Source organism: Bombina bombina, chromosome 6 (assembly GCF_027579735.1).
Source record: "Bombina bombina isolate aBomBom1 chromosome 6, aBomBom1.pri, whole genome shotgun sequence".
NCBI classification, from domain to species: Eukaryota; Metazoa; Chordata; class Amphibia; order Anura; family Bombinatoridae; genus Bombina; species Bombina bombina.
In genome coordinates, this window is record NC_069504.1 from 163981278 (window position 1) to 164000601 (window position 19324).

The window sequence follows — 19324 nt, forward strand, 5'->3', positions numbered from 1 at the left end:
TGTATGAGTGTATATGTATGTATGTATGTGTGAGTATAAATATGTGTGTGTTCTGTTTTGCTGGTGGTGTTGTGTGCGGCTGCAAGTCGCCGTTGTGAGTTGTTCATCTGTCTTGATGAAGGCTTCTATGTAAGCTGAAACGTGGACCTATCCTTATGACTTTCTAACGTTGTTGTAAACAATAAACTAACTTTGATGTATATAAATCCTGAGAGTGCCCTCCCTTTCCTAGCTCTTATGTATGTATGTAAATATGTGTGTATGTGTAAATATGTATGCATGGCTGTGAATGTGTAAATAGGTGACTGTGTATGAGTGTGTGTTTATGTATGTGTTTCCTCTAGTAAGATATGCTGTATAGTACCCATGGGGGGAGGGGGAGCAAAACTCTGTTAAAGGGACAGTGTAAGCCAATTTTCATATAACTGCATGTAATAGACACTACTATAAAGAAGAATATGCACAGATACTGACCTAAAAATCCAGTATAAAAACTTTTTAAAATGTTCTTAGAAGCTCTCAACTTAGCACTGTTGATAAAGTTAGGCTGGGACACCCAGGCAAAGGGTCTGGGAAAGCAGGAAGTGCAGACCCCACCCCCTCACCCCCTCCCCTGAATATGAAAGGACAGATTACACATACAAGAGCAAGCAGGAATCTGTAGACTTCAGTCTACATCTGATACTTTGGTGCTTGGTTAGGAGTCGTAAAAAGTTGTTATAAAGAAAAAAAAAACTATACATTGTTACAAAAACACTCCCAGGCGGGCTATATAAATGGATCATCTACAAAACATTATGCAAAGAAAAATGTTCAAATGTTTTGAGGTTTGCTGTTAGTTATTTAGCAGATTTTGCACAATCTGTCTCTAAAGCAGTAATTCTCAGTCCCAGACCTCAGAACACACTGACTGGCCACATTTTCAGGATATCTGGACTACAACACAGGTGAAATAATCAGCTGATCAGTAACCAAATACTAAGAAACAAAGTTCAACAGATTTCTTGTTAAAGGGACAATAAACAACTTGTAATTATGATATATTTCTGTTGTGCTGCTATAGAATAACATATCGGCCAAGTGTTAACACTTTTAAATCAAAAAACATCCTTTCACTGCAATTGTTTGTCAATAGCCAAACTCCACCACTCATTTGCCTTATTTGGTGGAGCCAAACTGGGCTTTAGTCTGATGTTTTTAGAATGGTCACAAGTGATTGTTTTTTGAAGTTGTTATAAGCTAAAGCGAAGAAAGCTAGTCAAGGATATATAGATGAGTTAGCCTTGGGGAAACATCTACAATTACATTATATGAAAGGGGGTATAAATAAACAATGAAAAATTATTGGAAAGTTGTTTTGCTACAAATTATTACATTTTTTATATTAAAATCTTGTTTACTGTCTCTTTTTGCTAGTGCTAATACCAACTTAAAGTTTTTCATGAAAAACATATTTAAATATTCTTAACTGATAACATTTTTGGGCATTGACCTTTCTAGTTATTTAAATGAACTTGCTTAAATGAAATATAATTAATGCTAAATATAAAAAACACAACAGATCATAAAATATATTGTATGTTCTACTAGAACATCTATAAAAGACAGCAATGTATAACCAATTTGCATCTTGCAATACTTTTATTGTGCTTAAATATGCAAATTCATGCAAATGAAGAAAAGTCAAATGTAATATATATTTATTTTCTTATAGAAATGAAAATGGGTGAGTATTATATAGCACAATTAACTGAGAAGCCATACATGCGCTTATATTTAAAGGGACATGAAACCCAAAATGTTTCTTTCATATTTCAGACAGAAAGTACAATTTGAAGAAGAAAAAAAAGCCAATTTACTCCTATTATCAAATGTACATTGTTCTCTTTGTTGAACAGCATACATAGGTAGGTAGCATGTGTCCGGAGCAGTTATTGCACAACATATAATATTGCTAAAAGAAATCTTATAAAACTGCTGCCATATAGTGCTTTAGACACGTGTATGCTCCTGAGCCTACCTAACTGCTTTTCAACACAATCAAGAGTATGAAGTAAATTTGATAATAGAATTATATTGGAAAGTTTCTCTGTTTGTTTGTTTTTGTTTAAATGGTATACAAAAAGTTGTAGTGCATTTAAAGATTAAAGGAGCATTCAAGTTTGATATTTTGAAACAAAGTCCCCTTTACTATGTGTATAAATCATTCAAAAAGGTTAAACACACAGTCAAAGTGGCACTCCTGGAATATTCCATTCAGCTCCACTTGAAAATGAGGCCAGTAATAGGAAAACACGGCTTGATTGGCTAACTGTATCCTCATCTGTAATAGCATGGGAATGCTTTGAAAAAGCATAAGAAAGGAATTTTACTGAAAATAATAAAATAGAACAATGTATTTTTTTTTACACTAGATTTTTTTTTTTTTACCCATATTTTTATCAAATATCTAAAGTGGTTTTGAGATTACAGATTAGAGGAGGCAATAAACAATACTCGAGATAACAGATAAGGAGGTACGGATATGGCATAACAGGGCAGAAGCTGAGTATGGTTTATTGCTTGTAGTAAAGAACTGGAGATATATTGTAACATAATTGAAATATCAGCTATAAAAATGAAAGGGGAATGGCATTTTTTTTAAAGGGAATGTAATTTCCCATTTTCACATATACTCTTTCACCCCACAAAACAAACTTCCTCCTAATTCTTCTCTTACTTAGTATGTGTTAATCCTTTAGTGTCCAGGGTGACTACACATCAAAACCGAGGTTTAGCTTCACACCTTATTGTTTTAGGGGTGTGGCAGTACAGAACAACAAAGGGAGTTGATTAACTATCTGATCATATACTGTGATTCAAACTGTGAGAAACAGCTCAGACATCTACAGGAAGATGTTTAGCCATTTGTATATCTATAAACATTAGTATATTAAATGTTCTTAAAGGGACAGTAAACACCTTGTAATTACAAGACATTTCTGTTGTGTTGCTGAAGAATAATACAATCCACAAAAAGAACAGCACCATCCAAAGATAAGTTAAAAGTGTATCTTTATTGGGACATCTCCAAACACAGCACAACACAGTTTTGTGCTGTGTTTGGAGATGTCCCAATAAAGATACACTTTTAACTTATCTTTGGATGATGCTGTTCTTTTTGTGGATTGGATATTATTGGAGGTTATTGGCAGGACCTGGGTACGTGCACCTCCTTGCAGATTGATGCTGTTTTCATTCTTCCATATAGCTGAAGAATAATACACCAGACAAGTTTAAAGGACCAGTAAATACAGTAGATTTGTATAATCAACACATGCAAGATAAACAGACAATGCAAAAGCACTTAAGTTACACTTCAAATGAGGCTCCGTTTTTCTATTTTGCCTCTTGAAGAAGCCCGGCCGCAGATCGGGGGGAAACGCGTTAGACTTTGGCATATCACTTAGAGGTGCTGGTGATTTTACAAGCACTTTGTCCTCACAAGCCACAGAGTATCCTGGCATAGGATCCGGAAACTTTGCCAGAACGTTACCTGTTACAGCGGATAAAAGGCAGTACAACTGAGCCTACTGTGTGAGACAAGGAGCTGTAGGAATACAGCGCTCCATTTGAATGCCATTTTAATTATTTGCTCTAGTAAAACAGCCATCATCCAATCACAAATGCATATAAGGATATTCTTTAAATTCTTGCACATGCTCAGTAGCAAATGGTGATTTAAAAAGTGTAAATATAAAGACTGTGCACATTTTGTTAATGGAAGTAAATTATAAAGTTGTTTAAAATTGCATGCTCTATCTGAATCATGAAAGTTTAATTTCGACTTGAGTGTCCCTTTAAACTTTTTTAAACAAATTAACACCCCTTTTTACTACAATTGTTTATCAATAGCAAAACTCCGCCCACCATTTACCTTATTTAGAGGAGCTAATCTGGGCTTTAGTCTGCAGATAACAAGACTGGCCCGGTCATAAAGTTAGTATAAAGTACATTGTTTTGCAGTTGTTAATAGCTAAAGCCAAAGGGGAAAACATTTTACAGCAGGGTTAGTCTTGAGGAGTCAACAGGATGCATTTTAGGAATTAGAAAATCCTCAATTGTAGGAGCTAAATTACATGAAGCAAAATAAATAATGAAAGTATATTGCAAAGTTGTTTCATTACACATAACAAAACATTTTCTATAACAATCTCAAGTGGTTTAGCTCAGGGCTATGCAATGTTCCAATAGACCTCAACAGTGATACTCTGCAGGGTTCCATATTCAGCCCATTGAATAAAACTGGCTGCCTATCACTGTTATATAAGGCACTAAGCAGTTCCAGGAAAACATGGCCGATGTGGCAACCCTACCCACAAAGGAGCTGTGGTCTTTACACGAAGGCCAAGGAGGAGCTTTACATTCAAAGTGGTTGCTTGGAGACACCTGCACTATCTTCAGTCAGTTTCTTGCCCATGCTCAGTAGGGGGCTTTTGTCGCAAAGTCATGTGACAGTAGAACTTATGTTCTGAAATGGTAGCTCCCCTATCTCACTAAAGGCAGTGGCTACACTGAAAATTTCTTAGTGCTCATTTTGCAGGAAAACAAGTAAGATGTTTGCTGTTTTAACACATTCTGTCTTTTTTATGTTTACTTTGATTTAGCATATATTTCTTTTATTAAATGAGCACAATTCCATATCCTTTAATACACATACAGCAGAATATTACCTTAATATCATTGATAGCATTATTTTTCAGTCCTGAATTAAAAGTGGCACATATCACACAACACAATTGTTTTGATTACCATTAGCAGGGAAGCCAAAAATAGTCATATTGAGAATGATGGGTTTGCACAATAAACTGTAAGACTGAAGGGTAGGCCCATGCTTAAAATCCTTAGTTTGCCACTGTAGAATTATAAAAAAAATAGTGACCATGTAATAACAAGTTAAAACTGAATATGGTTTCAATACATGAATAGGCGATATGACAATCATGTTCTCCCTCTTTGTGTCTGTGTTGTTTGCTCAATTAAGCCCCTTGATTGAGATAATGCAAAGAGGCACTGGTGTCACTAGGAAGGTCTCTAGAAGTGCAATTACAATCTAATAGGCTGGGTACTCTGTGGACATGTAAGATAAATACAGCAATGTACCAATACTGCCACCTAAACTGTACTAAAGGAGTTAAAGGGACATTGTATATTAGATTTTTCTTTTCATACATGTTTTGTAGATGATCCATTTATAGAGCCCATCTGTGAGCGTTTCTGTAACAATGTATAGTTTTGCTTATTCTTTAAGAACATTGTGCTGATTTTCAGGCTCCTAACGATCCCCACAGTGCCAGATGTATACACGCGTTTACAGACTCCTGCTGGCTCCTGTTTATGTTATCTGTCTTTTCATATGCAGGGAAGAGTGGGAGGGGGGAGTGTCAGCTCTTCATTTTTTCCAGCCCCTTTCACTGGGTGTCCCAGTCTAGCTTAATCAACAGTGCTAAATTGGGAGCTCCTAAATAGGTTTTTAAAAGGTTTTATACTGGATGTTTAAGATCAGTATCTGGGCATCTTCTTCTTTATAGTAGAGTCTATTACATGCAGTTATATGAAAATTGGTGTAGACTGTCTCTTTAAAGGAAGATGATACCCAAATGTCGAAGCACATGAAAGAGATGCAGCGTAGCTGTAAAAAGCTGACTAGAAAATATCCCCTGAACATCTCTATGTAGAAAAGGAAGATATTTAACCTCAAAATTTTCTCAGTAGCCGCATCTCAATTTAAAGGACCAGTCAACACAGTAGATTTGCATAATCAACAATTGCAAGATAACAAGACAATGCAATAGCACTTAGTCTGAACTTCAAATGAGTAGTAGATTTAGTAGACTCAAAAAGTTGAAATATAAAAAGACTGTGCACATTTTGTTAATGGAAGTAAATTGGAAAGTTGTTTAAATTGGCATGCTCTATCTGAATAATGAAAGTCTAATTTTGATTGAGTGTCCCTTTAAAGGGACTGTATGCAGCCAATCAGGGTGTTATTAGTGAAACTTGCAATGAAGCTTGCATCTGGCATGTCATGTTATTGCCCTGCTTAGTTTACATTTTCTTTTATGATTCAGAGAATACAGTTTTCGACAACTTTCCAGTTTACTTCTATTATCGAATTTGCTTAGCTTTTGGTATCCTTTATTAAAAAGCATAAAAAAAATAAATAGAAAGCAAATAATGCGCTACCACCCAATACAAACTACAAATTAAGAACCAACAAATTATAGTAACAAATACATTAAACAATACTATTTTCCACACACTGCTTCTCAACTTAGCAGTTTATAAATATTCATGAATGTTCAGAAAATGTCCCTTTAATCAAAGGTGTAATGTTGGAAAACAGGTAATCGTGATGGTCCTCTATATCCCTTTTATTCAGCGTGTTTTATGTTGCAGCTTCTCAGCACAGTCCCATCAAAGACTCGTTTATTAAAAAGCATACCTAGGTAGGCTCAGTAGCTGGAAGCTAGCTGCTGGTTGGTGGCTGCAGGTATATGCCTCATTTCATTGGCTTACTGGTGTATTCAGCTACATCCTAGTAGTACATTGCTGCTCCAAGAAATTAAGCAAAATTGATAATAGAAGTAAATTGGAAAGTTGTTTAAAAATGTATGATCTATAATATGAATCATAATAGAAAAAAAATCTGTGTCCCATGTGCCTTCAAGAATAATTACAATTAAATTTCGTGAAGTCTCTGAAGCGGAAGAATACATGTTAAAGTGAAGGTCAATTTTGATGAATTAGTGCCTGGTTTTTAGAAATCCTATTAAAAACAAGAGCACTTTGGGGGCGGAGCCTTGCAGCACTCCAAGATGGACGTGCTGGCTTAGAGCTCTGTGTACAGGGAAAACTATTGAACAGACTACCTGCTTAATCTGAACCTGATGATCCATGAAAATGGGGACATTTAAGTAGTGACACAGAGCAGAGCGGAATAATATAAAAATCGCCTACACCATTACTCCAGACAGCGGCTAATCACTGGAGGAGAAAACGGCGTGACCATGTGGATGCAAACTTATAGAGCGGTCATACTAATGTCAACGGCCTAGAGAACTGAAATAGGGAAGTACCTTGACAGATGAGGCATATTTTAACCCCTTAATGACCACAGCACTTTTCCATTTTCTGTCCGTTTGGGACCAAGGCTATTTTTACATTTTTGCGGTGTTTGTGTTTAGCTGTAATTGTCCTCTTACTCATTTACTGTTCCCACACATATTATATACCGTTTGTCTCGCCATTAAATGGACTTTCTAAAGATACCATTATTTTCATCATATCTTATAATTTACTATAAAAAAAATTATAAAATATGAGGAAAAATTGAAAAAAAATACACTTTTTCTAACTTTGACCCCCAAAATCTGTTACACATCTACAACCACCAAAAAACACCCATGCTAAATAGTTTCTAAATTTTGTCCTGAGTTTAGAAATACCCAATGTTTACATGTTCTTTGCTTTTTTTTGCAAGTTATAGGGCCATAAATACAAATAGCACTTTGCTATTTCCAAACCATTTTTTTTTTTCAAAATTAGCGCTAGTTACATTAGAACACTAATATCTTTCAGGAATCTCTGAATATCCATTGACATGTATATATTTTTTTTTAGTAGACATCCCAAAGTATTGATCTAGGCCAATTTTGGTATATTTCATGCCACCATTTCACCGTTAAATGCGATCAAATAAAAAAAAATTCACTTTTTCACAAATTTTTTCACAAACTTTAGGATTCTCACTGAAATTATTTACAAACAGCTTGTGCAATTATGGCACAAATGGTTGTAAATTCTTTTCTGGGATCCCCTTTGTTCAGAAATAGCAGACTTATATGGCTTTGGTGTTGCTTTTTGGTAATTAGAATGCCACTAAATGCCACTGCGCACCACACGTGTATTATGCCCAGCAGTGAAGGGATTAATTAGGGAGCATGTAGGGAGCTTTTTGGGGTAATTTTAGCTTTAGTGTAGTGTAGTAGACAACCCCAAGTATTGATCTAGGCCCATTTTGGTATATTTCATGCCACCATTTCACCGCCAAATGCGATCAAATTAAAAAAAAACGTTAAATTTTTCACAATTTTAGGTTTCTCACTTAAATCATTTACAAACAGCTTGTGCAATTTATGGCACAAATGGTTGTAAATGCTTCTCTGGGATCCCCTTTGTTCAGAAATAGCAGACATATATGGCTTTGGCGTTGCTTTTTGGTATTTAGAAGGCCGCTAAATGCCGCTGCGCATCACACGTGTATTATGGCGAGCAGTGAAGGGGTTAATTAGGTAGCTTGTAGGGAGCTTGCAGGGTTAATATCACATTTAGTGTAGAGCTCAGCCTCCCACCTGAAACATCAGACCCCCTGATCGCTCCCAAACAGCTCTCTTCCCTCCCCCACCCCACAATTGTTCCCGCCATTTTAAGTACTGGCAGAAAGTCTGCCAGTACTAAAATAAAAGCTATATTTGTTTTTTTTTTTGTGTTTTTCAAAAGCATATTTACATATGCTGCTGTGTACTATCCCCCCCTTAGCCCCCAACCTCACTGATCCCCCCCAAACAGCTCTATAACCCTCCCACTCTAACTTAATATGCGCCATCTTGGGTACTGGCAGCTGTCTGCCAGTACCCAGTTTAGAAGAAAATATGGGTTTTTTTTTATTTTTATTAAAATTTTCTGTAGTGTAGTTCCCCCCACACAAAACCAACCCCCCACCCCTCCACGATCTATTTTTGTGCTTTTGCACAAACAAGATTTGGCCATTTTTTTCCTAGTAATATTTTCCGTAGTGTAGCGGTTCCCACCCGCTCCCGCCCCGTGCACGCGCCCACCCGCCAACCTCCGTGCACGTGCGCGCTCCCGCGCACCCCCGCGCGCCCCCGCGCGCACCCCTGCGCGCGCCCCCTAATGGCCCCGCCTCCGATCCCGCCCCCCTTGATGTCAGAGGATACACCAATGGCCGCCCACCCGCCTCCCAAGTCGGCTCCCACCCACCAACGATACCGGCCATCGATGTCCGGTGCAGGGAGGGCCACAGAGTGGCTCTCTCTGCATCGGATGGCCATGTAAAGTTATTGCAGGATGCCTCCATATCGAGGCATCACTGCAATAACCGGAAAGCAGCTGGAAACGAGCAGGATCGCTTCCAGCTGCTTTCCACACCGAGGACGTGCAGGGTACGTCCTCAGGCGTTAACTGCCTTTTTTTTGAGGACGTACCCTGCACGTCCTCGGTCATTAAGGGGTTAAAGATGGAAGAAGCCTACATAACTATACAAGCTTTAATGCTTCAGTTGGAATGGCAGATGTGCCACAGGTTTGACCGCCTCCTGGCCCGCATAGAGAGCGCATGTTCCGGGGAGACGTCCCTGGAGCTTGGAGCAGTAATGACCACAGAGCTCACCACGCAGGAAGAAACCATGCAGCTATACGGGACTGAGTCCCTTGGGGAGGAGAATCCTGGCTGTCTGCTAATGGGGGTCCATGAGAGACACATACAACACACCTTAGCCCCTGTTTGGGGGGATGTGGCCGGCCCTCCACAGGGAGTTGGTGATAATTTTTCTGACTGGCAGGAGAGCCCCAAAGTCCAGATGAGTGCCGAGCGGAGTGGTCGACCTGAGGAGGTCTGAGATTGGTCATCCGGCAGCTCCACTTCAACAGACCTGCCTAGTCGCGATGGATGGGCTCTCCCTGGGAATAGCTGGAACCTTTCAGCGTTACAACGTAAGCGCCAAAGATCAACCCTTTTACTATTTGACTCATATGGAGTATTCCGTTCTGTGGGACCTGCTGTTTGAGGAAGGGCTACCCCCTCAGGGTCGAAATCGATGTACCAGACTTGTACGCAAATGTGCATACTTTAACGGCCCCAGTGACTCTGTATTGCATAGTGGGGGACAACGACCCTTAACACTTGAGAAATGTAAACAGGGAATCGGTTAAGACTGTGACTATGCCATTGGACTGCACTTCCAAACTACTATTAACTTTTTCTTTATTTTATCTCTATATATAGGCAGTCATACATGTTGGAATAGCAGCATTACCTTCTGTTCAGATTATTGCGGTTAACTATGATGGCCCTAGGGCCTGAGATATAGATTTGCAATATGTTCTTATACCTGCCACAATACATAATATATTCCCCTAGAGAAGCAATGTATATATTCATATTATTTTATTTATTTATTTTTAGACATCTGCTATGTATCTGATTGTTTGCAATATCCAGGCTAGTCTAGGGCAGCTATACTCTCCAGGATAGGATCCCTATACAATGTGATGTCTACCCTATTAAGTATTTACTCTATGTATAGGTAGCCTGTAACTTACTGCCTACCCTCTAGGTTAACACAGTGAACTGCACGTTACAAGAATGTTTTTATGTATGCAGAAGTCCAAAGGTAGATTTACACCTATAAGGGGGTATATATATATAGTAAGTAAGGTGGGATTGCTGCTCTGCTATATTGTACCTTTTATAGTATTTAGATTAATGCACTACTCTATATCTTGAACAGTGGATTTATTTGCTCTGATCCCTTCCCCAGACATAGGTGACTTATTGCATTATATGTTACTGAAAGTTATTGATGGGTATGGTTGGGCCCTCTGTATGTGTGCCAGCAGTTTGCTATTAGAACACTTGTATATGTACCTAAATATGTGCACACATAATTAATGTAGAAATATGACATTATCCTGCTAGTCGCTTATCTCATTTTGCTTTTCCATTTATCTTGCGGTCCACCCCCCCGCATTTATATTTGTCTAAGGTTGGGAACTTCAGGTGAGAGATGTTAACCACTTACTAGCCGATCTAGTGTTGTCAACCAGCTTGTGCTATGGATACCCTTGGGGATTGCAAAAATATCGTATTAACATATATGCCCAAGTAATGGAGTGCCCTAAAGTGTAACTATAGGGCTAAATAAACTTAACATGTTGAAATAACTGGAACCTCCCAAATTCTGTAAAACAGTTGTCTAAGGTCTGAGAGAGGCCATAATATGAAAAGGAGGTTGTAAAGAGACTGGGCCTAATTTAAAGGGACAGTCAAGTCCAAAAAAAAACTTTCATTTTTCAAATAGGGCATGTAATTTTAAACAACTTTCCAATTTACTTTTATCAACAATTTTGCTGTGTTCTCTTGGTATTCTAGTTGAAAGCAAACCTAGGTAGGCACATATGATAATTTATAAGCCCTTGAAGGCCGCCTCTATTTTATTTACTTTTCACAGCAGGGGAGAGCAAGCTCATGTAGGCCATATAGATCACATTGTAATCACGCCTGTGGCTAGTGGCAGACACTGCACTAATTGGCTAAAATGCAGATCAATAGATAAGAACTAAAAGTCATGCGATTAGGGGCAGTCAGAAGATGCTTAGATACAAGTTAGTCACAGAAGTAAAAAGTGTATTAATATAGCAGTGTTGGTTTTGCAAAACTGGGGAATGGGTAATAAAGGGATTATCTATCTTTTTAAACAACAAAAATTCTGGTGTTGACTGTCCCTTTAAATAGATATAACTTAGCCTTGGGCAGCATAGGATATTCTTTATGTACAAGCTTTCTTTGTGTTATTGTTATTTCTGTGTTTTTCATGCTTCCCTTTGCTATGGGGGGGTGGGGAGTTCTGTCTGGTACTGGATCCGCCCCTCCCGCTGTACACCCCATAACCTGATGCCTATAATGGGGATACTGAAAGACCTACATTTCTCTTCGGGACTTCCCACAGGTCAGACAGGTCTCATATCTAATATTTGTTAAGATGTTTGTGTTTGTATCCCAAGTTTTATGGCCCTTCAGACCCAGATCTACTTGTTACTCCTAGGGCACACCTTCTTGTTTGATATGCAAATACTTCCTGTATGTATTAAACATATACTCATTATACAATGGCAACACACCTATAATATAGGTGTGTTGCCATTGTATAATGAGTATATGTTTATGTATGCCATTGCTACCTCAATAAAAAAATTATTTAAAAAAAAAAAAAAAAAAAACAAGAGCACTTTAATTTATCAAAATTGACATTTCAAGCTTTTTTTTCAAAAACTTACCTTTTAATCCTGAGAGCCGCTGCAGCGCTTCCTCCGCCTGTTGCAAGTCCTCTTCGCGGGTCCAAAATGACGAATCCGGCTTCATCCAATCACGGCGTTCCCTCAGGCCATGATCCCCCCGGGGGGAACGCTGTGATTGGAGGAAGCTGGGTTTGTCATTTCTGACATAAGCAGAGGCTTTCGACGGCTGGGGGAATCGATTGAGCAGCTTTCAGGATTAAAAGGTAAGTTTTTGAAGAAAACGCTTGAAATGTCACTTTTGATGAATTAAAGTGCCCTTGTTTTTAATAGGATTATTAAAAAACGGGAACTTACTGTTCAAAATTGACCTTCACTTTAACAGTGCACTTGCTATTGTCAGATGAAGGAATTCTGAGGTAAAACTTTTTTTTTTCCCAAAGAGGTTTCTAGGTGATATTTTCATGTCAGTTTTTACAGTTATGCTGCATCACTTTCAGATGATTAAGCATATGTTTGTTATGTCCCTTTAACACAGCATATGCCAAATGACTTGAACACTTTTATTTTTATTTATTATTTTGAAAATAAATATTTCATTTTTAGTATTGCTTGTCACTGTTTAAAGGGTTGTATTACATTGATATTTAACCCCTGAAGGAGTGTTTAATAGCTAATCTTTAACCTGATGTGGCTCAGTAGTATGTGAACATGTCTACTTACTTGGCATGGAAACAAATCTGATACTCTATTACACTATGGGGCCGATTTATCACGGCCCGAATGGGGCCATATACACCTGTTTCCGCGCAAACCTTCAAGCTCGCGGAAAAAGTAGTTAAGAAGCAGCGGTCTTAAGACTTCTGCTCCTTAACATGTCCGCTACCACTGAGGTGGCAGACGGCAATCAGCCCAATCGCATAAAATTGGGTTGATTGACACTCCCTGCTAGCGGCTTATTACCCGCGAATCTGCCGTGGGTTCGATTTATCAAAGGCTTTGCAAGACTTTTGACCCACTATGGCTGGAGGTTCTCACAAGAGAACCTGCACGCCGTATTTAACAAGCAGCAGTCATTAGACCGCTGCTTTCCTAAACTCTTTGCCACCTCTAAGGTGGCGAAATTCAATCTCCCCGGTCTTGTCCGACCAGGGAGACTGACAGCTCCTGCCCGCACGTGATTGGCCCTTGTGCGGGCAGGGAGCGGGATTGCATGCAAGCGCAAAATAGTGCTCGTGTGCAATGCTGAACTCCTCCAGGGGAATTCAGACTGTTAGAGGTGAGCTGCAGGGGACAGGGGCGCTTATATACTCCCCTGTTTGCCTCAGCTTCATAAATCGCCCTCTAAATGCCGACAGCATATGCTGTCGGCATTTATCAATGTGCGGCGGACATGATACACTACAGAAGATCATGTCCGCTGAACTTTGATAAATCGGCCCCTATGTATCTTTACATTATTGTTTATAAGCAAAGGTGAATCCAGCATCTTTACAGACACATGATTATGATTGTCATTTAACTATTTCTGTAGTTAAAGCACATTCATTTATTTTGTTACACAGTGGTTTTGTCATTTATATTGCTGTGTTTCTTATTTCTTATTGTTTCAATTGTAATCACTGAGGTTAGTATTGTCCCTGAAGATTTTTTTTTTTTTTTTCTAAGTGTTTCATGACAGAATTGTTTTATAGTAACAAAGCTAAAAAGCCCTTATTTACTTTGCATCTGTTTTGGGTATTGCATATACCTTATAAACATTCCCAATGTAACATGTACTCATAAAGAGTAGAAAAACATTCTGCTACATTCATGGTGACTTATGCAATCCAGATGTTACCCCCAACACTCAGCTGGGGGCTTCTTTTTGTTAAATGCACATATGTGATTGATGCTAAGTAGTGGCAGAATACAACTGTACAGTGATTACATTGTCTCCATCTTAAAGGGACAGTCTACACTAAAATTGTTATTGTTTAAAAAGTTAGATAATGTCTTTACTACCCATTCACCAGCTTTGCACAACCAACATTGTTATATTAATACACTTTATAACATTTAAACCTCTAAATGTCTGCCTGTTTCTAAGCCACTATAGACAGCCCCATGATCACATGCTTTTTTATTTGCTTTTCACAACATGAGACTGCTAGTACATGTAGGCCATATAGATAACACTGCGCCCACACCCGTGGGTTTTGCACAACATAGCTAAAATTCAAGATAATAAATAAAGAGTTATGTGATCAGGGGGCTGACAAAAAAAGGCTTAGATACAAGATAATCAAAGAGGTAAAAAGTATATTAATATAACCTTGTTGGTTATGCAAAACTGGGGAATGGGTAATAAAGGGATTATCTATCTTTTTAAACAATAACAAAATTGAGTTGACTGTTCCTTTAAAGGGAAAGTATATGTCATCTGAAATGTGAATAAACGTTTTATTCTATAAAGTTATATATATAAATATAATAAACTTTTTAATTTAAACTATGATCAATCCAATGGTATTTGGATATGGTATTTATTTAGGTTTGCCAAAAAAATATAATTTTTTTTAAAAGGAACTAGATTGTAGGTGTTGCATAACCAAGAGGAAAGTATAATGCATGCAATCCGTATTCATATGCAAAGACAAGTTTTTTTCTGTGATTTTTACAGATATATATATATATATATATATATATATATATATATATATACAGAAATTAAACAATGTATCTTATGTTTCAAAACAGTTGAGCAATAATGGCACTCTAAACCTGTAATATATTTTGTAATATATAATGTTGCCCAGCATATGGCTATAGGCAGGGGGCAAATGTTTTTGTCATTAAGTATGCCAGAGGGACTTGGTACAGCCATCATATGGACATACTGAATCCATTAGTGGTCAGATAAAAAGAGGATACCAGCATTCATATAGTGCTTAGTATATAACACTTCAATAGGACTAGCAACAGAAAAAAAGATAAATTGCCAGACCTAGTAAATAAGGTAAAATGTATTAATGGCATAGTTCAACTTCAAAGTGTAAAGGAAAAAAAAATAGACGTGATTGAATGTTATACAATTATTTTTACAAATATCTTATTTTTTTAAGTCAAACTATGAGACAATTTGGCACACTATTTACAGTCTGATTTCCAGACCACACCATAGATTAGTAAAATCACAATATGAAAAATGAAATTATGTAATTATCCTCCTGTATAATCACAAAGGTTCAAAGGTCTGCAATAAGTTTCTTTTTTTGTCATACAAAACACATATTGTGATTTGCGACACATTTAAGGCACTAAATGTGAAGGAAATATGTAAATAACCATACAACACAACTAGTGTTCTCTATAGAGAATAACCATACTTTCCAAAATTAGATATTTTCAAAATATTTAAAAAGGCATGTTTCAATTTCACAGTGAGATTTTACAACTTTCGTATTCATAAGATAAAGTATGAAGATTAAAATATGCTTAGAATTTTTTTATTATTAACATAATTATAAAAAATATTTCGATTTTCTGGATTATCTGATTTGTTCATATATTAATGCAAATGTTAAATAAGCATAAAGGAGCAACAATAAAATGCTATAACATGCTAGTATATTTTACTATTGCACTATCCCTTGCAAATCGTTTTATCAATGTGTTACCAAATATGTCAATCTACTGGTAAACATTTCCAGTGATTGGTGGCTATACACATATGCTGCATTTATTGGCTCAGTATTATATTGAATTCTGGTGCTGACTTTAACTATGTGTTTAAACATTCTTGCTTGGGTTAAAAAACATATTTCTCTGCAAGCAAAAGTGCAATATTAACGTTCTTTAGCTCAGTATTATATTGAACGTCTGGAGCTGACTTTAACTATGTGTTTAAACATTCTTGCTTGAGTTAAAAAACATATTTCTCTGCAAGCAAAAGTGCAATATTAACGTTCTTTAGCACATCAAAACATTTTATTTTGCTCATTTATGTTATTTTAAGCATAATATAATTAGGATAATAAATATATTTATCTCATTATTTAGAAACACATATTCACATTATTAGTTAAACTAAAACAAAGCACATAAGCACATAAGCATTACGTCTGTTTGCAATACAATGAATACAGGACTTACCTTTACTGATGTCAGGATGGGATTATTTGGTAAAGGAGTGTTCCTCTGGGCTTTAAGTGCAATTCACTCCTCTTTGGGGGAGTGTTCTCTTAACTGAATGCCTAATGTAAAGGAAATAGATGTTTCTAAAGGACACATAACAAAGCAACCCCCCACAGGCCATTTAAAGAACAGAGTATGGTAAGTGCAGAACATTAAATGGACAGTCTACTCCAAATGTTTTATTGTTTATAGATAATCCCTTTATTACCCATTCCCCAGTTTTGCATAACCAACATGGTTATATTAATATACTTTTTACCTCTGATTATCTTGTATCTAAGCCTCTTCTGACAGACCCCTGATCACATGGCTATTTATTTATTTATTTATTTATTATCTATTGACTTGCATTTTAGCCAATTAGTGCAGCGTCCTGCACAACTCCACGGGAGAGAGCACAATGTTATCTATATGGCTCACATGGATTATCTTATTTTTAGATGAGAATGCCTGTTTATGTTTAGGTAATGGGTGACCTAAAAAAAATCGGAATAATTATTTTTCCACCTTCTGGTATAAATATTTTGTTAATTTAAAATTTTGATTATTCCCCTAGAGCCTTTTGGGAGTCAACTACCTTTTTGTCCCATTAATTCAAAATAAAATCGAATAACATATCACTGTACTGACACATTAGAGGTTTGAAGAACTTTATTACTATATGAATACATGGTGTGGTTGACGCAATAAGTTAATTAGTTGTTAGAATTCACTATAGAGGTTTGTAAAGGATCTAGCAGTCTTATAGCCCCTCATAAAGGAAATAACTTTGTTACAGTGTAATCATAAAATACTGCAATGCCTCAGAGCAATTTTATTATTGTAACTATGTTTTTAGCCCCTATAAAATGGGTTAAACACATAGTTAAAGTCAGCTACAAAACAGCAGTGCTTTTGTTATGGGATTTGGCTGAACACATCTGGTGAGCCAATGAAAAGTTGGATATGTGTGTAGTCCACCAATCACCAGCTAGCTCTTAGTAATGTATTGCTGTTTCTGAGTTTTTCAACAAAGGATACCAAGGAGAACACATGCAATTTTAAAATAGAAGTAAACTGAAAAGTTTGTTAAAATTGAATGTTTCATCTGAACTATGAAATGTAACCTTTATGCCCCTGTATTATAGACACACAGTAGTGTACCTATAACTTATGTTTGTTTGTAAGTGCTTCCCATAATAAATTAAAATCTTCAGATGCTCATATCTTTGGACTGGAATGACATATATGACATTTGGTGGTTATATCTGGATTGGGAATCCCTACAAAAAATGAAGTTATATATACACAGACCATCACATATAAAAATATCTGGCTCCTAATATTTTTGTCTGGCTCCTAGTTTTTTAAACAAAATGTTTCAAGCCCATCCTATGCATTCCTCTGCTGCCAGCTGTGAGAGTAGCCTTGCACTACTTAGGAAGGAAATCTAAGCCATCTGTAGACCTTTCCTATCACAGATCAGGAGGCTTGATGGCTGTGCTGGGCTCCCTCCCACACACTGCCTGGGTGTCCTTAGGGCAGTTCCCTAAAAAAGGGACACTCCAAGTCAAAATGAAATTTTCATGATTCAGATAGAGCTGCCATTTTAAACAACTTTCCAATGTACTTTTTTATTAACAAAATGTGCACAAGTCTTTTTATATTTACACTTTTTGAGTCACCAGCTCTTACCGAGCATGTGGCAAGAATTCACAGAATATAAATATATGCATTTGTGATTGGCTGATAGCTGTCACATGATACAGGAGGAGGGAGTGGAACTAGACATAATAAAGTTTGTCCACAAAAAAAAAAAATCTACTACTCATTTGTAGTTCATTGTCTTTATATCATGCATTTGTTGATTATGCAAATAACTGTATTTTCTGGTCTGGGAGATATCTGAGATTGTAAAACAGGGGTATGAGATGTAAATCCCTTAGATTTAACAGTGAAGATCTAGACAAGTTTATCTAAGAAACGGCTGCATGGATTTCATTAAAAGTTGTTTTTTTTAATAGATCATGTGGTCTGCCGTTAGATTAAGTGAAAATTTGTGTGATTAGTAGTTTTGAGATATTTTGAGTTATTTAAAATCCAAGAGGGTGCTATAAGCATTGTTTGTGCATGTTTTATTGTTTTGTGAAAGCGGATTCTGAAAGCTTGGTCAGTGTAAGATGAGAGTGGGTTTGTATTAGAAAATCAAGTTTTGAAATGTTCATATCTTTGGAGTGGAATGACATAGCTGGCTAAAATTTGGCATTTATATCTGGAATGGGACTCACAAGCAAGTAGGTTTTTTAGATATCTGAGATTTAAAAACAGGGGTACGAGTTGAAAATCCCATAGACTAAATATTGGAGGACAGATAGATTATCTAAGAATCGGCAGCATAGATCTATTTGAAACTTGATATTTGATTAGATTGTGTCGTGAGGCTATTTTGAATTATTTTAAACTAAAATTCAATATGGCGCCATAATCAAATTTTTGCACGTCCATGTTTTATTGCTTTTGTAACAATCTTCTCTGAGTTTATTGAATGCTGCGCCACACCTCCCTGTCACTTTCTCAATGATGGCAACTTGATCTAGGAGAAGTGTGAGTAAGGAGAATATTACACTATAGTAAAATGATTTGGGTGATACTGGATCAGTATAGTACCAAATTATATATTTTTTTTAACAAATAAATATATAGTAACATAATAACATAGTAGATGAGGTTGAAAAAAGACAGAAGTCCATCGAGTTCAACCTATACAAATCTAAAAATATATACAAAAAGCTCCACTTAAAGGGACACTGGAACCCAATATTTTTCTTTTGTGATTCAGATAGAGCATGTAATTTTAAGCAACTTTCAATTTACTCCTATTATCAAATGTTTTTTATTCTCTTGGTATCTTTATTTCAAATGCAACAATGTAAATTTAGATGCCGGGGCCCATTTTGGTGAACAACAGTAGGTTTGTCCTTGCTGATTGGTGGATAAATTAATCCACCAATCAAAAACTGCTGTCCAGAGTTCTGAACCAAGAAAAAATGCTTAGATGCCTTCTTTTTCATTATAAAGGTAGCAAGAGAATGAAG

At 36.7% G+C, this 19324-nt stretch overlaps 1 protein-coding gene across 1 annotated transcript in view; it reads right to left on the bottom strand.

Annotated features, from left to right (window-relative positions):
• Positions 1 to 16288, bottom strand: part of LOC128662737 (hyaluronidase-1-like) — a 115941-nt gene extending 99653 nt beyond the window's left edge. Inside the window, exon 1 of the mRNA XM_053716657.1 lies at positions 16209 to 16288. The gene's annotated coding sequence lies outside the window, so the exon portion shown is untranslated. The remainder of the gene's footprint in view (positions 1 to 16208) is intronic.
• Positions 16289 to 19324: the final 3036 nt, after the last annotated feature.